We start from the raw sequence: 24,867 nt of genomic DNA on the forward strand, positions 1-24,867 counted from the left end.
TTGATCCAGTTTTGGAAGGTTGTATGATTCTAAGAATTTATCCATTTCTTTCAGATTGTCAAATTGGTTGGCATATAACTTTTCATAGTATTCTCTTATAATGTTTTGTATTTCTGAGGTGTCTGTTGTAACCTCTCCTCTTTCATTTCTGATTTTACTTATTTGTGCCTTCTCTCTTTTTTTCTTGGTGAGTCTAGCTAAAGGTTTGTCAATTTTGTTGATCTTTTCAAAGAACCAGCTCTTGGTTTTATTAATTTTTTCTATTGTTTTTTTGGTCTCTATTTCATTTATTTCTGCTCTGATTTTTATTATTTCCCTTCTTCTACTGATTTTGAGCTTTGTTTGTTCTTCTTTTTCCAGTTCCTTCAGGTGCATTGTTAGATTGTTTATTTGAGATTTTTCTTGTTTGTTGAGATAGGCCTGTATTGCTATAAACTTCCCTCTTAGAACTGCTTTTGCTGTATCCCATAAATTCTGGCATGTCGTATCTTCATTTTCATTTGTCTCCAGGTATTTTTTGATTTCTTCTTTGATTTCTTCGATTAACCCAGTCGTTGTTCAGTAGCATTTTGTTTAATCTCCACGTATTTGTGGCTTTTCTGATTTTCTTCCTATAGTTGATTTCTAGTTTCATACCGTTGTGGTCAGAAAAGATGCTTGGTATTATTTCAATCTTCTTAAATTTATTGAGACTTGTTTTGTGGCCTAATATGTGATCAATCCTGGAGAATGTTCCATGTACCTTTGAAAAGAACGTGTATTCTTCGGTTTTTGGATGGAATGCTCTGTATATATCTACTAGGTCCATCTGTTGTAGTGTGTCATTTAAGGCCAATGTTTCCTTATTGATCTTCTGTTTGAATGATCTATCTGTTGGTGTAAGTGGAGTGTTAAAGTCCCCTACTATTATTGTGTTACTGTCTATTTCTGTTTTTATGTCTGTTAATAATTGCTTTATATATTTAGGTGCACTTACATCGGGTGCGTAGATATTTACAAGTGTTATATCCTCTTGTTGGATTGTTCCCTTGATCATTATGTAATGCCCTTCTTTGTCTCTTTTTACAGTTTTTGTTTTAAAGTCTATTTTGTCTGATATGAGTACTGCTACCCCAGCTTTCTTTTCATTGCCATTTGCGTGGAGTATCTTTTTCCATCCCTTCACTTTCAGTTTCTGAGTGTCTTTAGGTCTGAAGTGTGTCTCTTGTATGCAGCATATATATGGGTCTTGTTTTTTTATCCAGTCAGCCACCCTATGCCTTTTAATTGGAGCATTTAGTCCATTGACGTTTAAAGTAGCTATTGATAAGTATGTACTTACTGCCATTTTTTAACTTTTTTTTTCTCAGTGTTTTAGTAGTCCTTCTCTGTTCCTTTCTTCTTCTATACAGAATTGATGGTCACTTTAGTTTGACCTCTGTCTGAAAGCTGTACTCTTTAACTCCCCTCCTCCCTCATGTTTTTGATATCATATCTAACCTCTTTGTTGTGCATTTGTATCCATTACGTTCTAATCATGGAAATAGATAATTTTTCCTATTTGTGGTCTTTTCTTTTCCCCTTAAATCAGTCCCTTTAACATTTCTTGTAGCACTGGTTTCTTGCTGACAAACTCCTTTAATTTTTGCTTATCTGGGAAAATTTTGATCTCTCCTTCCATTTTGAATGATTACCTTGCTGGGTAGAGTATTCTTGGCTGTAAGTTTTTTCCTTTTAGCACTTTAAATATATCGTGCCATTCTCTTCTAGCCTGTAAGGTTTCTGCAGAGAAGTCCGCTGATAGCCTTATGGGGTTTCCTTTGTACGTAACTTGACATTCTCTTGCGGCTTTTAGGATTCTCTCTTTATCTTTAATTCTGGACATTTTGATTATGATGTGTCTTGGTGTGGGCCTCTTTGGGTTTATCTTGTTTGGGGCTCTCTGTGCTTCCTGTACCTGCATGTCTGTTTCCTTCCTTAGGTTAGGGAAGTTTTCATCTATTATTTCTTGAAATAGATTCTCTGACTCCTTATCTCGCTCTTCTCCTTCCGGGACACCTATAACACGGATGTTAGTGCGCTTGATGTTGTCCCAGAGGTCCCTTAGACTGTCCTCAGTCTTTTTAATTCTTTTCTCTTTTACCTGTTCACCTCGGGTAATTTCTTCTAGTCTTTCATCCAGCTCACAGATCCGTTCTTCTGTATCCTCTACTCTGCTTTTGAGTCCCTCTAATAAATTTTTCATTTCCAGTATTGTATTCTTCATTTCTGATTGGTTCTTTTTTATATTTTCCATTTCTTTGTTGACATTCTCACTGAGTTCATCTATTCTTCTCCCCAGATCAGTGAGCATCCTTTACACTCTTAGTTTGAACTCTCTGTTGGGTAGGTTGCTCATTTCTGTTTCACTTAGTTCCTTTTCTGGGGTTTTGTCCTGTTCCCTTACTTGTAATGTATTCTTTTGCCTCTTCATTTTGCCTCTTTCCCTGTGCTTGTGTCTACGTATTAGGTAGGTCAGCTACGTCTCCTGCTCTTGGATAGGTGACCTTATGTAACTGATGGCTTAGGAGGTTTCCAGTATGCTTCCCTCAGTTCTCAAAGTTCCAGGGGTGACCCCTATGTGGGCTATGTGTATCCTTCTGCTGTGGCCTGTTTCCTCTCCCTGTAGGCGCCCAGGGAGGCCGAGTTATGCTCCTGGCCAGCTGTTGTAATGCTCAGCTGCTTGTAGTTGTTGTGGGCCCTTCAGTCTCTTTATCAGGTGTGGGGATCCCCAGCACAGTTGCCTGCAAGTTCTTATACCACATTTGTGTTGCAGTATTTCTTTTAAGTGAGTAGGCCCCCAGCGTGGCAGGTTGTTAGGCTCAGGGCCTTACAATTGCTGTAAGCCTCTAGCCTATTAGGTCTCTTGTCAGCTCTCTGAGGATTGCAGCTGGGTGGGGCTGGCCTCAGGCACAGGAGCACCCAATTGTTTCAGGTTTTGGAAGGTGGAGCAAACCTCCTATGTGGGTCTTTGAGAAGTACAAGTCTTCTGCGGCTGAGAAGCCCTGCCGCCCACAGGTCCACACACACAGTCAACACAGTCCTGCACCATGTGAGCGCCCCGACCTCCCCAAGCGGACCCAGTCTCTCCACAGTGGGAGCCCCACACACTCCGCCACCACCCCACACTCTCCACCCGCTCCTTGTGCACACCCTGCCCTGCTCAAGTCGGCTCAGTTGCCAGGCTGCAGAGAATCCAGTCACCAATCTATGCAGGCCCACAAGTTGCCTGAGGGCTTGTTGTTGGGTGGGGCCAGTCTCTAGGGTGGGCTGCCTGCCCTGGCTGAGCTGGATTAAATCCGTGCTCTAGCGGGTGGGGCAGACCCTGGGCTAGCAGGCCCCAGGGAGAACTCCAATGGCGTCTGTGTCAGCACGCCCACACCAGGCCACAACAATGGCCGCCGCCAATGTCCCAGTCCCTGGAGAGGTCTCACCCCTCACCGAGATGCACTCAGGGCCTATTAGGTGAGTCTCTTGTCACCGAAGCACTGTGCACCTTTCTTTCTGGTGATTTTAGGGTGCTTCCCGAAATGGGTGAGTTTGCGCGCGGGCCCTTTAAGAGCCAGTTTTAGTTTCTTTGTGAACCGGGTTTTCTGGGGGTGCTCCCCAGTGTTTTAGTAGCAGGCACAGTCAGATATTATGCCGCTGGTCTCGATTGTGCTGGGTCCACAATATGCCCACAGCGGGGGCGCCCCCCGGCTCAGGGCCCCGCGCCTCCAGGGAGGCTGCGTCCCTGTGAGCTGCTCCCGGTGGCCGTGAAGCTGGCGGCTTGTGAAGGCGGCGTTTTCCCTCTCCAGAAGGGAGTCTCTGCCTCTTCCACCCCAGTTAGGATTGTCCGTTGTTGCAGGAGTTCCTCTTATCCAGTTTTCAGTTCTGTCTCAGGGGTAATTTTTCCACGAGTAGTTGTAAATTGGCTGTGTCCACGGGAGGAGGTGAGTTCAGAGTCTGCCTACGCCGCCATCTGGACTCCTCTCTCCATACATCCCTTTTAAAAGTCAGCTAAGAAGCTCTGTTATATGGATTTTGGCTTAAGGAGAAGAAGTTATTCAATGGGAAGTCAGAAGGGAGAATATTGCTTTAGGGTGTTCCAGGAAAAAAAATACTGATATTCAGAGAACCAATAAAAAAAGAGCCTCAGTGTATTCAAGACATTGTGTCTCTCACAAAATTATGAGAAATACCATGATTTTCACGACACATAATAGTAGAATTTTGCTTAAGATGGCAAGAAAAAATGTCTGACAAAGTGTTCAAGGAAGGAAAAAACATAGGAAAGAAAAAATTAAAAAGGCTGATATTTTGGGGTCTTAAAATATCATATATTGATTTTTAAAAATGAACTGAGTATTGCAATGTTGAAGGTGATAGAGTGTAATACATGCTGAATATTTACAAGACCCATGGGGTAGGGTATCTGGCTAACAAAATGGGGTCGTCTGTTGTAGCCACTGTCTTGATGGATATACCATGATTTACCTTGTAAAGTTCAGAAACAGGATTTTACCTGCACACTTTGTTTTCCATTGTTTATCCTGAAGACACTGAAGCTGACAGAGTCTATCCAGATGCTATGAAAAGCAGAACCCTGTATGCTTTGTGGAGGATATTTGAATTTTGGGGGGCGAAGGAGCTTATCTTTTCACTGCTCTAGAAGACCTGTACACAGTCTAGCACATTATTCTAAACACAAAATAAAATTGAGAAATTTTTCGCTTAAATTATTATTAAATACCAGTCCACATACATATGCCAAGGTTTTTTTTTTTTTTAACAAGATTATTCATCATTTCTATAATTAAAATTTTAATTCGAAACTTGATAAGTCTTGTAGGCCATATAGATTTGTGAACACTATTCATTAAATCCAAGTCATCTCAGGGGCTTAGGATTTAGTGGTGGAAAACCATAGACTAAGGTCATTATCTGTCTTAGTCCATTCAGGATGCTATAAAACAATACCATAAACTGGGAGGCTTATAAACAATAGAAATTTATTCCTCACAGTTCTGGAGACTGAGAAGTACAAGATCAAGTCGCCAGCAGATTTGGTGTCTGGTGAGAGACTGCTTCCTGGTTCATAGCGGGCCATCCTCTCATAGTGTCCTCACATGGAGGAAGGGATGGGGGAACTCTGAGGTCTGTTTTGTAAGGGCACTAATCCCATTCATGACCTAGTTACCTACAAAAGGCCCCACTTCCTAATGCCATAACACTGGGGGTTAGGATTTCAACATAAGAATTTTGCAGGGACATAAACATTCAGTTGCTAGCACCATCCTTCATGTGATAGCTGAAACTGAGGCCTTCAAATTTACCTTCTGAAATAGGCTGGGATTTCTGTGACATTTCCACATGATAGTATAAAATGTCAGCTCCTGAACTTTCTGGTGATGGATAAAAAGTATTTGATGACAACAACGTGGCCTTAAATATCTAGTTTATAGTCAAAATGGCCATCATCTATATATTTCTAATATATACTTCTAATAAATTTAGACTTCTAATAAATTCTTTTCTCTCCACTATCTTGTAAAAATATTCTTTTCACCTGCTAGAGGCTATTTTTTGCAAAATCAAGCGCTTGCCCATGAAAATGAGTAATTGAGCATGGAATTAGTTACTTTTTTTCTGTGGACATAAGATGACTACAAAATTAAAACTTGGCACTGTGCTGATGAAAAAGTTATGCTTAAAAAAGATCCTCGATATCGGCTTTAGAGGGGTATTCACTTGAAAAGTACCATTCCAATCCTTTGGAATGACTTCTTTTTCTTAGAGTAATTTGTAGTGTGACAACCAGAAATCATGCGTCAGGTTTAATAGTTTCGCCACAAGTACTTCCTGATTCCTAATGTGCCATTGCTACACCAGCTTCCATCTCTCTGGATTTTCTTCCATCCCAATTTCTATCCCAGGTTTACTATGACTTTTCCTCACTAACTCCATGCCACTTAAAGCTATATTTTTGGCTATAATAAAGCAGAAAGGAGTTGGCAAGAAACAGAGGGAGGTGCTATAAAGTTGAAGAATTGAGATCAAACCTTTGACTAGGTTCACTTGACCTCCTTGAAGAGGGGAGCTTGGCATTATGCTTGACTGGAAGAATAGGTTCTAATGCACTATTCCTGATTCATTCTAGACATCCCTTTGCTGACTTCTGGGCACATCATCCTGTGTTGAGAGTAGCCCCTACTCTCCAGGTTTGCTCCTCTTCCGTATGATGAAACAGCAGATTTTTGCCAAACGCCCTCATAAGATTAAGTTTATTCTAAATTCTTCAAATAGATAACATGTTTCTTGAAGTCAGGAAATTCTATACTATTTACAATATTAAATTTAGTATAAAAAGTGCATAATATTACAGGATAGTGATCAAGAACACAGTTTTCCTGATTTCAAATCTGGCTTCAGTCATTCACTGTCCTCTAAACTTTCACAAAAGTTGAATGCATTGAGGAAGGAGAAAATAATGTTGTGTCTGTCTCCAAAGTAACATTGCGAAAGCTGAGAACATACGTAAAGCCCTTAGCAAAATGCCAGGCAAATACTATAAATACCCAAAGTATTTAGTTATTACTAGGTATTATAAATCATAGTAAATACAATAAAACTTTTGAAATAAGTGAATTTACTCAATATGTATTTTCTTAGTTTAACTACTAACGTCTGGTGTTATACAAATATAATCACCATAGTGTTTGAGTACTTGTCAGCAATTTTGAGGAGTTTGTACTCTTATTTTCAAAAGAACAACCATCTCTGTTAGTTTCTTAAACTTTTCTTGGTTCAAATGCCAAAAACGAGTCCTAATTTTGTCAGTGAATTGAGCCAAATTTTTTCCATTTACTCAAATTAATTATTTGAATGAAGTGTACTAAGCTACATAAAAGAAATGAATTAAAATTTTTCCTATTTATTGAGTTTTAAAGTAAAATGCTTAGCTGTACTAAGGCCAGATTTTTAAATAGCCAAGTAGGTAAGCATTCTAAATCTAATTATTTTTACTCTTCTTAAAACCCAATTACAGCAAATGATTTAAGACTATTTACCTTAGATATTGATCTGCTATGGCTTATTTCATTTGGCAACAATATTCTCCAAATATCTTATAAGCATTTCAAAAATCTATATCTTAAAAAACAAAACTATGGCATCATTTTTATTATGGCTAACTTTTTCATTCTAGACTATAACCATTATAATTTGACTATACAACTTTTATTGACTTTCTTGCTAACAGATATCGAATGCCCAAAATAAATTGGACTTTGGGAATGTGTGTACAACTACACAGACACAAGTGTGCCTTAAGAAAACAAGAAGATGTACAAGTAGCTGCTGCTTAATGTTTTCAATAAAAGGGAGAAAAACTAAAAGGATAAGATTAAAAATTCTAAATAAATCTTACACCACTGCCATTGAAATATTGATATTATACACTGTGCTTCTATTGTTGGTATGTTTTCACTCTGTGATAACTGACATTTTTAAAAACCAAATACACTATGTAAAAAAGGCTATAATTTTAGTGTATAAAGTTGTATGTTCTTTGATTATAATATTTATATTTTATTAACTTTATGTCCATGTTTTAAGTGAAACAGAAAACTTCATTTGCCAAAGATTTTTTTAAAAAATTCTAAGTGGTAAACATAGAAGAAAGAGCCTATGTATTTGACTTTGAATATGAGTGTACATGTGTATGAACTGTGGTTCTAGAGAAAGAATTATTTTTCTGACATCTGGTTTAATTATATATGAGTCCACTGGGTTATTCTTTGTTTAAATGAATACTGTCATGTGTATTAAAAACAGTTAAATGCAAATACAAAATAATATGGTTTTGGTCATTCCTCATTCAAATCATTAAATAAATATGAAATGTCTTTGATATGTTACAATAAATTCATGTTTTGAGATAATCTGACAATATTAGTATTGTATTTCAGTACATGAACAAAATGAAATTCACACATTGTATAAAACAAGTTGAAACTATTAGAGAGATTATGTGAATTATACTTTAAAAATATAGAGGTGACATTTTAGGTGTTTCAAAGTTTCAAAATTATTGAGGAATACATGAACATCATGAGCACAACATTGTGACCTATATTCTTTTCATTTAGAAAGTAATTCTTTTAAAATTTAATGTTTTAAAAAGCTGAATTCTAACATGAGTAAAACTTGTAGAGAATTCTTTGTTAATCTCAAGGAAATGGTCAATAACAAGCTATGACTCCCAGTACATTAGGCATTAAAGCCAATCTGTTTCCAGAGTTAACTTAGGGTGTCTATCAAGCAACAATGAAGACATTGTTCCCTTGACATGATGGGTACACATGTAGTGGTTTACCATAGATAGGGAGATAAATAGTTCATCCATAGTTACAGAAGAAAAGGCAAAACATGAGTTTTGGACTCTCCAACTCAGAATTATGAGGTATCAGGAATTATCAAATTTTAAGTTTGAACATTGTTATCCGGACATTGTCTTCACTATTTCCCAATGATGACTTTTTCTGTATTCACTCCATTTGTGGACATGCAAAGCTTGTCACCATTATTTACATCCCAACAGCTTAGCAACTCAAGCATTGAGAGAATACCACTTTCAGCTAATATCACCATTGTTGTCTGAGGGTATGCAATCTGCCCCACTTTAGATATGTATTTATTTTTTAACCCATTGCTATGGTACAGAGATATGGTTCTCTGGTTATCCAGGCCTAGGGTCATGTTCCTACCCTCAAAATTTAAAATAGAGTGAGCCCAACACCAGATATATTTATAGTGAAAAATGGCAAAGAAGTTCTCCAAAGCAAAATTAAGGTGCTTTTACTCAAAAGAAAGGAGAAGGAGTCTCGGATGGGCAAAAATAGCTGATGACCTCACATTCCATTCCCTACTTCATAAACATTTACACAAGCCCATCTTGTCATAATTTACTTTTCAAAAATGATGCCATATATACCGTGCAATAATCTTACACCAAAAAGATAAAGAAAATAATTCACTTCCTACCTAAAGAGTTATCCAAATTCAGTCAACTAGTGCATCCAGCTTTTGAGCAAGATATCAGAGTGATGGACACATTTTCCTATCAAGTCTCACTCCTCATGATTGGCGAACACGTGGCTAAATAAAAAATATCAACACCAATAATACCCTAGTCTAGAGGCACTATAATAACATATATTAAATGTTTTTTTTTCATTTTTTTTTAGCTTTATTGAGGTATAAGTGATCTACAAAATATTGCACACACTTAATGTTTACATCCTGATGAGTTAGGACATATGCATATAGCCGAGATTGTAGTGATGGTATCATATGTGTATGTATTCGTTAAATGCTTAGTCAAGAGGAGTAGGTTAGTTTCCTAGTACTCTCGCAGCACACTACCACAAACTGGATGGCTTAAAATACTGACAGTTCTGCAGATTAGAAGTCTGAAATCAAAAGGTTGGCAGAGCCATTCTGTCCCTTCTAGTTCTTGTTACTGGCAATCCTTGGCTTGCAGCTGTGTAACTCCAAATTCTGCCTCTATCACCAATGGCTGTCTTCCCTCTGTGCATCTGTGTCTTCACATGGTGATTCCACTGTGCCTGTGTCTATCTCTGTGTCTCTTTTCTTATAAAGAACTCATTCATATTGGGTTAAGGACACACCTACTCCAGTATGACATCATCTTAACCCAATTATATCTGCAATGACCTTATTTCCAAGTAAGGTCACATTCACAGGTGCCAGGGGTTACGACTTCAACATATCTTTTAGGAGAAAACAATCAAACCTACAACAAAGAGAAAGAGAGAGAATTCATCTCCACCATCAGTACATAATATTCTATGATAATAAAGGGGATCATCTACAAAAGGATCCCAAACAATAGAAATCACATTAAAACGGAGATGCTAGACCATAGATAGGAATAGAAAAGGTAGTGTTTAAAAAAATAAAAACTTGCTATGAGACTCTTAATCCTCTTGACTTAGGCTTTTAAGCAGGAATGTCTTGGTCTTTGGAGAAAGTTATTAAAGTGTTTAGTTTCATCACCACATGGAGTCCCCATCCTTCCTGCTAATCTCAAGCTTTGTAGGATGGTCTTCAGGAGGTTACTCAAAGAGTAGTGCAACATATTCAATGGATATCTAAACATCTGAGAAATCCAAGGACAAGCAACTGGCTGGATTGCTACTCCGCTGGTGGAGCAAAGGTAAGATTGCTTCTTCATTGAACAGCTTGTTAGGGAAGAGGATGCAGCAGTGTTTTTCATGGATAAAAGATGTGCCCTCATGAGAGACAGGATTGGTATAGAACCGAATTAGGTTTTCTCCAAGAAAGACTCTGGATTGACAAACAAAACTAAGCAGGCATCAAGGGAATATTTGGGGCTGAGGAAGAGTTTCGACAAGCTGGAATAGAGATTTATTTATCCTAGTCATTTGGGAGGTTAGAGATCTTGAACTATGTGATAGTCTCCAAAGAAAACATGAAAGACTTCAAAAGGGAAAATCAGATTTAAATATTCAGAAAGCAGTGTGGCAAAGCTAGCTTTTCACAAAAAATGATGACATCAATAAGTTCTCCTCCTTTACCCACTGACTTAGCCTGTTCAGGCTGCTATAACAAAATATCACAGACTGGATAGCTTATAAACAACAGAAATTTATTTCTTGCAGTTCTTAAGGCTGGAAGTCCAAGATCAAGGGGCCAGCGTGGTCACTTTCTTCCTCTTATAGGGCCCTCTTCCTGGTTCATAGCTGGAGCCTTGTTGCTGTGTCCTCACATAGTGGAAGGGACTAGGGAGCGCTGTGGATCTGTTTCATAAGAGCATTAATCCCATTCTTGAGGGTTCCACTCTTGTGACCTAAGCACTTCCAAAGGCTTCACCTTCTAATACCATAATATTGGGCATTAGGATTTCTACAAAGGAATTTTGGGGGGACACAAACATTCAAGCCATAGCATTTCCCCTACTCCCACCTCCAAATCCTGGATGAGTCATAAACTTCAGTGAGCAAGGCAGGTTTCCCATCTACATTAGGCCCGAGTTGAGGGAAAGTTAAAAGAAAAGTTCAGAGAATTGATTACTACATGTGACTGGATTTGGTAATTACTGGTTTAAGATATTATTACATAAATATGGACCAAAAGTTGAGTGGAATTTTCTGAGTTCACTTCTAGGGTCAAGGGAAGGGCCAGCCTTACATACTAAACTGATTTCAAAGAATGATGGGAGTAGCTGGGTCATATGGTAATTCTATCCTTAATTGTGTGAGAAATCTCCACACCGTTTTCCATAGTGGCTGCACCAGTTTGCACTCCCACCAGCAGTGTATGAGAATTCCCTTCTCTCCATATCCTCTCCAACTCTTGTTGTTTCCTGTGTTGTTAATTGTAGCCATTCTGATGGGTGTGAGGTGATATCTCATTGTGGTTTTGATTTGCATTTCCCTGATAGTGATATTGAACATCTTTTCATGTGCCTGTTGGCCATCTATATATCTTCTTTGGAGAAATGTATGTTTAGATCTTCTGCCCATTTTTTAACTGGGTTGTAATTTTTTTTGTTGTTGAGCTGTATGAGTTCTTTATGTATTTTGGAGATTAACCCCTTACCAGATATATGATTTGCAAATATCTTCTCCCAATTGTTTTGAAAACACCAATGGGTGAAGATACATGCACCCCTGTGTTCACTGCAGTATTATTCACAATAGCCAAGACTTGAAAGCAACCTAAGTGCCCATCAAGGGACGAATGGATAAAGAAGATGTGGTATACATACACAATGGAATACTACTCAGCCATAAGAAACAATGTAATCCAGCCATTTGCTACAACATGCATAGATATTGAGGGTATTATGCTAAGCAAAATAAGTCAGAGGGAGAAGGTCAAATACCACATGATCTCAGTCATAAGTAGAAGATAAAAACAACAAGAAACAAACACATAGAGACAGAGATTGGATTGGTGGTTACCCAAGGGGGTGGGGGGATGGAGGAGGACGAAAGGGATGATTAGACACATATGTGTGGTGATGGATTGTAATTAGTATTTGAATAGTGAACATGATGTAATCTATGCAGAAATAGAAGTATAATGACGTACACCCGAAATTTATACAATGTTATAAACCAATGTGACCACTATAAAAAAAATAAAAGAATGATGGAAAATAAAAATAAAAATGCTTGTAAATGCCTCCGGAAGTTTTATGTGTTTAATAGAGTGGTTTTAATAGCATATATTATATTCTGTAGAACCAAGATAGAAAATATTCCCTGCTGTGGTTTTGTGATCAGCCATTAGGGAGAACTCCAGGGCCGCTAAGTAGGACTGGGGAATTCACCCCTTTGCAACCTACTTCCTACCAACTACTGTGAAACTAAAAATTGCCTTATGGTGGCCAGGCTGAGAAGAATCTCTTGGCTTTTTAACATTCTTAAACTTTATTACTCTTTTGATGGATTTGTTTCTTAGGGATATTTTCTCAAAGCAATGATCTATGTAAGGGACCTGTTCCATGGATCTGAGAATACAAACTATCAAATAAAAAGAGATTGTAAGTAGACAGATATTTTGCACATGACCACTAACATGAATAGCTTATGTACAAAGGCAAGTATTTTAGTATCAATTTGTGGATTATCTCTTTGAAAATGAAACTTCTCCCTCCCAAAAAATCATTTTACTTGAGACTTTGCTCTGACTTAGTGTGATGAACAGAGCTAAAATCCCTAAGACTCGATAAGCCTTATCACAAATTTATTAAATTCCACTGAAGGGATTTTGACAAATGCATAGCCAGGAAATATGAACAGTCAGAGCCACTTATTAAAAATTTAAATGTACACTTTAAAAATTTTAAAGGAAAACGTCATCCAAAAGTCATCAATTCTCTTTTAATTAAGAGACCATAATTTAGATTTAAACCATATAAATCATTTATTTGTAATGGTATAATAACACCATGACAAATAATTATATTAAAATTAATGAAGAAATTCACATAAGTTTGTAAAGCTAAGCAAGGAAGCTATGTAGTTATGATTCACATGCATTTCTATTTTAAAGTCCTAAAAGAAGATTGATTTTTCTTTTGGCTATTAATTTTGTAATTGATCAGATTCAACCTGACAAAATGCATTAGAATGAAATAAACTTGACTTTCTTTTTGTGAAAAAGTATTTTAGGAAGTATGGCTATTCAAAATATATAAAAACACAGACAGACATATCCAGTATTTTCAGTGAGATGAAGCTTATTTACTCTGTTGAAATAAATGAAGCTCTATTCTTCACAGCTAGGGAAAGGTATGTGGGGAGGAGAATGACAAAAAAACTTGATTTTCCTGTTAAGGAAGAAAAGAAAATCAATAACCGTAATATGCTGTTGTTGTTGGTGTAGAGGCTGCCTTCGTGGCAAGTGTTCCTAGCCGCCTAATTTTCATACTTTGAGCACATCCCACACTTCCAAAGATCTAGAGGAAAGTGTAATTCATCTTCAGGACTCTTTGATCCTTATCCTTACTTTTTCTCATTTGGCTTCATACCTTTATTGGAAAATAGACTTCTGTGGTTTGTGTGGTCAATAATATATGTGGAGATCAGGGCAAATTCAAAGGACCTAACTGATTGATTGTGGTTTATACTCTATGGTTATAATTTCACAAGATTTCTCATGGGAAGTTAATAATTTTTTTGAAACAGGAAATGACACACTCTGGAAAACTAATGTGTGAATTATGGTATTGTCTCCACTTTATCCATTGACTATGATAGAAATGCCCATTAATAAATACATCAATAAGCTTATAGAATTTATGTCAGCAGATATTAAACTTTCAGTAAGGTAATAAAAGCTATCTTCTTGTGTCACTGGCTTCCTGTGGGTTTAAAAATAGTATAAAGTCCCTAAATGTCATTTCGTATGCTCTGAGACTACATACTATTCAGAGACAGAACAAAACAACAACTGCCATATATTACAAAATCATAATAATAGTGAGTGTGTATGTTTTCAACACTTATTCTTTGATTATCCCTTACTTATATTCAGCTGAGAAAGATCTGATATGGGGACATGAATATGTTACCTGCAACTGTATGTTTATCAGTCAAAGGAATAAACAAAAATAAACCTTGGGTTTTAGGATGAGACTGATTGTGAAAAATTATTTCAGTGCATGTGTAAGCTCAACAATAGCAAGTTTAAGCTCTTCTGATATCTACAATATTCAAGGCACATGAAATGCTGGAAAAATGTGTCTGCATTAATATATAGTGTGATGAATTGAGCAATGTTGCAAACAAACATATGTTTTTCCAAAAAAATATAAAATTCAAGGATAGATAGAAATCTGGTATATTAGTGTTTTAATTAAGAAATTCTGAATTATCTAAATGAATCATACATACATTAATACAGAATTATAAATTAATATCACACACATATACATATGCATAGTATATGATGAAAGAAATACATCTTTACACAGAAAGCACGGATATTAGTGAAAAAAGAAAAGATGAGACCTTAACTAAATCCATCTCTCAGAAAAAACTATTCTAAGTATACACATCCCTTCAGTTAAGGGGAAGAAAATACAACTGAGGCAGCAAAGATGGAGTTCCCTTTATCTGGTGTGTAGAACTGGGAGTGATGTGCATCTACAAGTTGGTAATATTTGCCCCATTCGTATAAGATCAAACAATTAAAAATTAATACTTTTGAAATCAGGATTATGAAAGTTCGGGTCTATTTTCTCTTTGGTTAATGATCCTTTCTTCAAGGTTTTTGCCAGACATTCATATTATTTTTAAATAAGTACAGTGAAGAGCAACTCACAGCCTTGAGTCAGATGTGTCATTCCTGGGAGCACTATTCATTAGAGTGTGTCATCATTAACCCCCCTTCCACTCAGCTGTCTATTTTTTCTACTTTGGTTTCTGGAGTGACACAGAGAAATTCCACTTTCATATCAGATTAATATTTATATGTCTCAATGTCTTATAAGTGCTTTGTCTTATCTTCAGATCATGTAAACCTAATGCATAAAATGATTTTATACCGAAGTCATTTAAATTGGAATGGCTCCTTTGACAGGGAGGTTGAGCAAACTCCTAGTGACTCAGTTTATAAATAAAGAAGTTTAGAACTAGAAGAGCCAAGATTTTGAACCTAGGCAAACTGGTTCCTACCTCCATTCTTTTTAAAGCTGAATGGCCACTGGATATTTATTCAAACTCTCTGTGACTTAATTTTCTCATATATAAACTGAGGATGATAATAGTACCTACCATAGGGTATTATGAAGATGAAACAAGTTAACAAATGAAATTCTTGCAGTTTTTCATGAATACTAAAGATTCAACATTATATCAATTATTTTTGTTATATTATTATTGTCCAAACAGAAGTAATAAAAGGGATAAAGTAGACAGATATGCCCAATCCATTTACAAACTTCCAAGAAATTAATTTAAAAATATTTTTTATAAATCTTGATGGGAAGTTAAATATAATTTCATGAAAGAATGGAATGAAGTTATTTAGAATAATTAAATGTTTTTCACTTCCTTGTTAGGGCAGATGGAGAAGCTTTGCTCCATCACCCAGGACCTGAATTTTCCTGCCTTAATGTTACCCCATCCTCCTCTAGAACAAAGTGCTTGTCTGCATGGTCAGAGTTAGGTTCTCTTCTGATTCATTTTCAAGCCTGTATGAAAGATAAAGAGAGAATGCCCTGGGCAAGTAAATTTATTTTGATTAAGCAAGTTGAAAATTGCCTACACCTGTTACGCTATTTTTCATTGGCAAGAACTCAGTCGCAAGGCCACATCCCCCCGCAAGGGAGGCTGAGAAATATCTTCTTTGTCTGGATGGCTGCAGGCTAAGGAAGAATAGGAGAATCAATTTGAGGGGAGAGGGTCAACTCGTACTTGGCCAAATTTCCCCATCTGAAAAACAGAGCAACAATAGCCGACCTTCATTGCACATCTGCTCTCCTGGCCCTGCTGTGGTTCTAATTGCTTTGTGGATGCTTAGCCTCTCTAAGTAAGCCTCACAACAACATGGCAAGAGAGACATCAGTCCATTACTGATGAAAAAATTTTAATTCAATAAGTTAAAGTAATTTACCTGGGCTCACAGATCTGATGGTGAATGATGCTGGTAGTCTTAGTATAAAGTAGGAGCAATGTTAAATGAAACAAGACAAGGCGTTTGGTTCTCCTGGTTATCATCATATATCCATAGCATGGTAACGAGATTGGAGCTGAGTGCCTTAAAATTCACATCAACACGATAGCAAAGGAATCACATTTACTCAACCCACTTATTAACTGTCATGAACTATGAATACCGTGATGACTATGTATAGACTCTGTCCTCAGTATGCTCTTGTCAACTGAAATAAAGAGTCTGGGTAAAGGTTAATTAAAGGAGCTTATTTGATAATTAAAGTGAGGAATTCGAATCCTGGGAAACAGTCCAACAGAGTATTCTGAGGAACTGCTGTGAGGTCTACAGATCTGAGTGCAGTTTATATACCATTTAACAAAGCAGAGTATGTGCAGTAAAGGGCTTACACATTAATAGTCATATACTTCAAGGATAACAAGAGCTTTTTGGTTATATGTCAAACAAGGCTGATGATGTTGGTATTATCTGTGTGGAAGGAGGCAAAGACCAGGGGCATCACTTTTTCTCTCAATCTCTAAGTGCAGTTGGGAAATGTGAGAGCGGGGTACCCATTATCTCTTTCTGTTTCTGCAGTTGTCTTCTGTCATGAGACGAGGGGTTGCAAGGTCATTCTGACACAGGCTTAGAATGGCTGGCTTGGTTGCTTCACAGTACAGCATGGGTTTTTATTGTACTGACTTTAAGCCTATGCAGCTTGATTGCTAGATTTGCCTCTTAAGCGAGGGAGATGGGTCTCAGTTTCATTCACACTCTTATTAGGGTGTTTAACAAATAGGCTAGTTGCATATCTAGCAGAACTACACTTTATGTTTGTTCCCTGTGATGGTTATTTTCCTGTGTCAACTTGACTGGCCATGGAGTGCTCAGATTAAACATTATTTCTGTGTGTACATGTGAGGATGTTTCCAGATGAAAGTAACATTTGAATCAGTGGACTCAGAAAAGTAAGTTGTCCTCCCCAATGTAGGTGGATATCATCTAATCCATTGAGAGCCTGAATAGAACAAGAGGCAGAGGAAGGAGGAATTTGCCCCTTTTTGTCTCCTGCCTACCTACTTGAGTTGGAACATCTCATCTTCTCTTACCCTCAGACTAGCATTTACACCGTCAGCTCTCTTGGTTCTCCAGCCTTTGTACCCAGACCAAACCATATCACTGAATTTCCTGGGTCTCCATCATGCAGACAGCAGATCATGGGACTTCTCAGCCTCCACAACTCCTGCTAGTTCTGTTTCTCTGGAGAACCCTGACTAATCCTCTTTCTTACCTCAGAATTCTAGCTTATCTCTCTAGCTTTATCTCCCTAGCTTTTGTAGACTGACCTCTGAAATCATTACCTTGTTTGGATCCAATGTGTGAGCAGAAGAAAATACTCACTTCTGTATATTCAATATCAGTGATTTTGGATGTCAGTGTTTGCTGAATTGCAAAGTCTTTGGAGATTCCTTCCAGTTAATAGCCACCTCTTGTCATGACTGCTTCATTCATTGGTCATTTGAGCACATGCCTAGGCCCAGCTGTTTTTCACAGATGCTGAAAAATGTTTGAATGTGAAAAAAAGTATTGGTTTAGAACAGGAAAAACATTAAAAATCAAACTTTATAGATATGTGATTGTATGTTTGTTAAATATAATAATACATCTAACAGACATTTGCACCACAAGTTGAAGGAGATGACTTCACAATGTAATTAGTGGGAAATAGAGACTGAAGAACTGATTTCTGCCATCTAGGAACTTACCAAATAGCATCACACAGAAAGGACATGAAAGGTGGCAGAATATGCCACTCCAAAATATGCTCCTTTGGCATAAAGATTTTGAGCTAAAGGCACTTGAAAAACAGCTGGTGCAACAAGGGTACTCTGACCTGCCCTTTTCCTCAGAAAAGCAGGAGATAAAACTCTCATGTGAAAGATACCCAGAGGAAAGATACATTCTTATCACCAGAGACAAGGAGTCAAGGCTGAGAGAAATCTGTACAAACAGAGCTTGTTAAAGTAACTCTTATCTTCCTTTAGTCTCCCCACATATTTTAGTTACTTTTCTATAATTGCCTCTCTTTGTTCAACCTAGTGTATAAACACTTAGGTCTAGCCACTTCTTTGGGTCTTCATTTTTCTATAGAGGCTCCAACATACATGTAAAAATCTGTATGCTTTTCTCCTGTTAATCTGTTTTATGTCAATTTAATTCTCAGGCCCAGCTTGAGACCTAAGAGAGTAGAAGTAAAGTTTTGCCTCCCCTGCAGATACAATCAAATAAACTTTCTGTTATTACTCTTAATGTAATTTCATTGGTACCTATCTGCTACTAAAAGGTAGAGAACCTAGGGTTACACATTTCGTAGTGTTTTCTCTGCCCTAAGATCTTTCCACTTCCATATTAACTAAAATTGATCCTCTGTGGGTCTGATGAAAACAGATGATACAACCATGGGAGAATAATTTGTTTTACCTTCCTACTTTTTCCATTTGGTAGATGAAGCTTTTCTAACTTCAAGCTTTTCAAGAAGAAATGGTGCTGAAGCAACTAAACCCAAAAAGATAGATAAGCCCAAAAGTATACTTTCCTGTTCTTAAAAAGAAAGCAATTCAAAGTAATTAGGCTTCAGGTGGTGAACATGATGTAGTCTACACAGAAATTGAAATACAATGACGTACATGTGAAATTTATGTAATGTTATAAGCCAATGTAACCTCAATAAAAAAAAAGATGAATAAGTTCTGGAAACCTAATGTACAGCATGGTGACTATAGTTGATAATAACGTATTATATACTCGAAATTTGCTAAGAGAGTAGATCTCAAGCATTCTCACCACACATGCAAAAAATAGTAACTGTGGGAGGTGATGGATATGTAATTAGTTTGATGGGGATAATCATTTCACAATGTATACATATATCAAAACATAGCATTGTCCACCTTAAATGTATACATTTTTTATTTGTAAAAATAAACTAATTAAAATAGTTAGTAGTTTTTTAAGAAGTAATTTAAGCTTGATGCTCAGAGATTAACTTCAGAAAGAGGACTTTCAGCCTTAAGGCATGTGTTTGACAAGGAAAATTCAAAAGGAGAGGTCACAGCAAATTCATGACTTATTCCTCAGAGGTGCTATTCCATGCTATTGATAGGGATTTAAACGTGAATAAAATAGGTGCTCAATCTAACCATGAGAAAGAAAACAACAACAAGCACATAACCAGACATAACTAGCACCTTACCAAGTCCTGTCCTCACCATGAAATGTCCAGAGAGCTAAAATTCTTCTACTGTCCAATCTCATATCCAAATTCTCATTTTTTCATGTCCTATTTTCAGCTTGTTAAGCATTAGAAGAGAGGCCCATTGAATTCACATGTAATTTTTTCTTCTTTCTCATTTTCAAGCGTAATAAATAAACCCCTTCTATATATTCCATCGGTATTTCAAATGTTCCTATTTTGTGGGAATTATATTGATTTGTGTGTCATCCCCTGTTGCCTTGTCTCTGTTAGTTTTATTTACATATTCAGAGTAATGCCATTGCAGGCCTTCTGCAAACGTTTACTGCCTGATTGAACTCAGAAGGCCACCAGAAAGCAGGGCTGGCTGTAGAAGAGACTGCCAATAGCAACAAAGTTAGTCCAGAGCAAAGACAGTGGGTATCTGGATATTTCAGTTATGAGCAACCTGTGGGAGGAGAGTCCTTCTAATTTCCCCGAGGACAAATGTTACCAAGCAAGGGCTCGCTGACTGACGTGAATAGAAGCCAATACTATGGGACCAGCTTTTGAGAAAGGAAAAGGCTTTATTGTGAGGTCAACCAGCAAGGAGATATGAGGCAAAGCTCTCAAATCTGTCTCCCCAATCCAGGGTTTGGGGTAAAATTTAAGGAATTAGGGAGGGTAGACTGGTATGTGGAAATGCTGGCACGACAGGTTTTAATTGGAAGGACTTGAAACAAGACCATCTATGGCAAGGTATGGAAAGGGGCTTTAACATTGGCTCTTCCTGGACAGTGGACCCCTCACTTCTGAAAAGGGTCAGTCTTTCAAGTTCTGGTCATGTCCCAGTCTTTTGGTTGCTTGCAGGGGGAAACTTTGGTTCTGGGTGTTATTTTAGGTCAAAACTTTCTCCTCTGTGCATGCTTCAGTGACATGACTTGCAGTTTTGGGTTGCAGCTTCTGCAAGATAACTTGAACATTCTGTTATTGATGTGATGGGGCCAGTTTGAACTGGTCCTGTGGTTACACAAATATACTATGAAGTGAGAAAGCATCTGTTAATGTGACTTGATTTTTTTGTGTGTGTTTGTGAGGAAGATCAGCCCTGAGCTAACATCTGCCAATCCTCCTCTTTTATTTTTTTGCTGAGGAATAGTGGCTGGGGGCTGACATCCATGCCCATCTTCCTCCACTTTACATGGGACGCTGCCCCAGCATGGCTTGAGAAGTGGTGCCTCACTGAGCGCCCGGGATCCAAACCGGCGAACCCTGGGCTGCCGCAGCAGATCGCGCACACTTAACTGCTTGTGCCACCAGGCCGGCCCCGTGACTTGATTTTTTACTTGATTTTTTAATAAATGATTTTGAATATCTTTAAGTACCGCCTTGGAGTCATAGCCAGAGCTAGACTTGCATCCCTCAGCCAGGTGATTGATTTATCAAACCTCCAAAGTCTTTTGGTGAAATCAATGCCCACTATCAATGAAAAGATGTTTATTGCAGGAATAACTTTATGCATTATTATTATTATTATGCCATCTAAATGACTGAGGCAATTCAAGTAAAAAAAAATTTGTACATAGCTGTAAGCACTGTTGTATATTTATTTATTTATTTATTTATTTATTTATTTATTCCCCCAAAGCCCCAGTAGATAGTTGTATGTCATAGCTGCACATCCTTCTAGCTGCTGCATGTGGGACACTGCCTCAGCATGGCTGGAGAAGCGGCGCATCGGTGCGAGCCCGGGATCCGAACCCGGGCCGCCAGCAGCAGAGCGCGCGCACCCAACCACTAAGCCACAGGGCCGGCCCCCAGCACTGTTGTATATTTATCAAAACTTTCAAGCTTACTGCTCGGTTGGTTCCTGGAACCATTATGAGTCATAAGCCCTATGCTGGGTGAATTTGTTTTAGGCAGGAAACATCACGATTGTTAAGAAACTTAGGGTTTTCAGTAAAAAATATCAGACTCCATTCTAGTTTTCTGATCAAAGTATTTTATGACACAATTCCATAAATTTATGTTCTGTCTGTAGCTGACAGTACAAAAGTTCTGACAACAGATTACCTGCCAAGAATCCAAGTTAGAAAAGGAGGAAATTGATATTGCTCGTCCATTCTCCAAACAATCTGACAGTTACCCCTTCTCTCCCATCTCTCTCAATCCTTATACTTCATGTGCAAAAAACAGGCATAAACACTTATCAGAATACACTCTCTATCTATCCTTCTCAACTCTCTCTTAAATAAGAAGAAGCAGAGATACTAAGCAATAAATTAAATGTATGTTCAGTAGGCCTAAGTGTTGAATTAGTAAAAAAAAAAAATCTCAATAACCCTCCATATACAATAGGATCCATTAGATCTAATTTTAGTTTTTTAATTTTTTTCTTGAGCATTTCTAATCATTTGTAACTATTGATAATTTATGATTTTTGTGTGCATGTGTTATTCCAAAGAACAACAAGAAATCATACTTATTTTTTTTAATTGAATAAACATTGTTTTCTGTATTGCTATATGAGTTCATTGTACTCTTATTAATCTAAAAATCATTGAGGTCGTATTGAACTTATTTATTTTTCCTGTATCTTGAAACATTTTGCCATTTCATCGCTTTAGGAATTATTTCATGTTATTCATCAATTATTCCTAACTAAGCCAGAAAAGATTAAAAACAAGCAAATGGTAGATTGATAAAATTGCCTAGAATGGTGATGAAATACTGAAACAAGTAATCACTGTGATATCATCTAGTTTTCTTATTGTATTGTTCAAATATTACATCATCTTTCAAGAAGATATGAAAAGTTCTGGAGAAAAACTTCACCAGTTTTTTCTTTTTTAACTTTTCTTATACAGAATTCTTATTCAGAATTTTTCATTTTCTGTCCATAATAACAAACAAAATAAAAATGACAGAGGTACACACTTCACAATTATAAAACAAATAAGAAAATGAATATAGAGACAGAGAATAGCACTCTAGACTCTAATATTGATGATGAAATTGATCATATTAGTGAAATTTCAGACTGTAAATCTTCAGATGATATCCTATATTAATTTCTCAAACTCAAGAATTAATGGATGAAAAATATTAGTGAGTGTAGGGGAGGAAGAATATTCCTCTACACTGTAGGTTCTTCTGACTGGTCTAAGAATTAAATTGACATGAGACAGAATAACAGGAGAAAAGCAAATAACTTTAATAACACATATACATTGGAGAGACCCAGGAAAACTGAGTAACTCACCAAAATGGCTGAAGCCACCACCATAAATAGCATCTGTAGTTAAAGACAAAGGAGGATGTTGGGGGTAGTGGTTTGAGACTTCAAAGGGGAGGAAGGCAATTCACATGGAGAAGGAAAAGCAGAGGTTTGGTAAACAAATGTTTGCTGGGCCATCTACAGACAATGGGGTGCAAGAGAGAACTTTGATAAAAAATGGTCCGTGCTAGGTGCCTTCTTGCCTTTCTGTCTATAACACCTAGAGTTGTTTATGTTGACAGCTCCTTCCTGGGAAAGGCCTTCTATCTTAAAGTCTTTTTGGCAGTTAGAGGGGGAACGTCAAAGTTTCTTTCTGAGTCTTTTGTTCTTATATCTTGATTATTACAAAATAATCAAGCCAAAGAGACACATTATGGGGTGGCAAATTCTGATCTCCCACATAAGTATAAAAAGGAATATGCAATTCTTATCTAGTTAGTCTTTCAACAGAGAGAATTTTTTTGTGTGTGAGGAAGACTATCCCTGAGCTAACGTCTGTTGCCAATCATCCTCTTATTTGCTGAGGAAGATTGGCCCTGGGCTAATATCCATGCCCACCTTCCTCTACTTTATATGGGATGCCACCTCAGCATGGCTTGATGAGTGGTGCATAGGTCTGTGCCTGGGATCTTAACCTGGGAACCCCAGGCCACCAAAGTGGAGCACGTGAACTCAACCACTATGCCACCAGGCTGGTCCCACAACAGAGAGAATTTTTTATACAATATTTTGTCGCAAAAAATTGCTTTGCTAAAAAGTTGTATGATGACATTATTTCATCTTTTTAAAAAACGTTTTTGCACCAAAATTTTCTTAATATATTTTTAAGTGGACGAATGCTTAAGATGAGTATATATTTAAATATGATTAAAGAAAAATACGTGATGTACAAATAAAAAATAATGTTTTCTAATTATAACTCAATGAAGGTAGCTATCTTCTCTTCAACAGAAGTGAGAGCTGTCAAAACTTTCTAAAGTGTTGCATTTTAACACTACAAAGAGATCCAGAAGCAATGATAAGATTGAAGATATATTTTTATTCTGGAATCAGTATAATCAAGACACATATGTTTCAGGTTCATGCATGATAATCGATGAGCAGTTAATTGCAGTCAAAAACTATTTCTCATTTAAGAGAAATACTACTAAGCCAAATAAGTATGAAATAAAAATTCATGTTTATATTCTTATTAAAATTTAAAATACCATTATTTTTAAAAATCCTTTCTAGTCACCTGTAAATTATTTGCAAAATCACTTAAACATGTAAAAACATTGCAAGGATCCATTGGTTCCGGATGGTAAATGGTGGTAAATCTTATTGTGGGTATAAGAAAGGGTCAATCAGGGGTAAATAGACAATATAACATGTGCCCTTAAGACAAGAGATTGGAACTGGTGTCAACCTCCAAAAACAGAAATCAGTTTAAGAGGCAAAGTATTCATTTGGGATCGAAGAATTGCAATTTTGGGAGCACAGATTCAGGTAGAAACCCAAATTGTGCCCCACTAGGGAGTAAAAGTCAGGGGCTTTTAAAGGCAAAGAAGGGAGGTTGTATTACAAAGAATTTTAACTGGAGTTGGAGGCAGAGAGCTAGTCTTGGCTAAACGTTGATTGACTATTGAGTCTATCTTCAAAAAGTCCACAACCTTCAGTCTTTGTGATCAGAACGTCCATTCTCCTGCTGACTTCGCGAAAAATTGCTTGTAAAACAACTGCTGTTGGGGCCCAGTCCAAAGGTTTGGCCCAGTCCAAGTTCAAGACAGCAAAGGAGTTTCTCTGGAAAGGCAGCTCCAACTCCATCTTCAAACGGCTTCACTATAGTCAATTTTGACACTGGCAAGAGGAAAAAACGATTTCCCTTGTAGAATCCTTCTTCAGGGAGTGGCCTTAAAGGTTAGCCATCTTTGGGTACATGAAAATGAAGGCATTATAGGGAAAGAGGCACCCCGGTATGAGATAGGCACAGAAATATGAAAACCTGGGTGATGTGTATAAGGCTTGACAGTAATTCAATCTGCCTGAGAAAACTTCAAAGGAAACCACGCTATGCACTAATATTTACGAGTCTACTTTACTTTACTAACAAAGCTTCAGTTTAGTGACTTAAGTCATGGGAATTTCCTATTTACAAATCGACAGTAAA

Source organism: Ceratotherium simum, chromosome 34 (assembly GCF_057802395.1).
Source record: "Ceratotherium simum simum isolate JZ-2026a chromosome 34, ASM5780239v1, whole genome shotgun sequence".
NCBI lineage: Eukaryota > Metazoa > Chordata > Mammalia > Perissodactyla > Rhinocerotidae > Ceratotherium > Ceratotherium simum.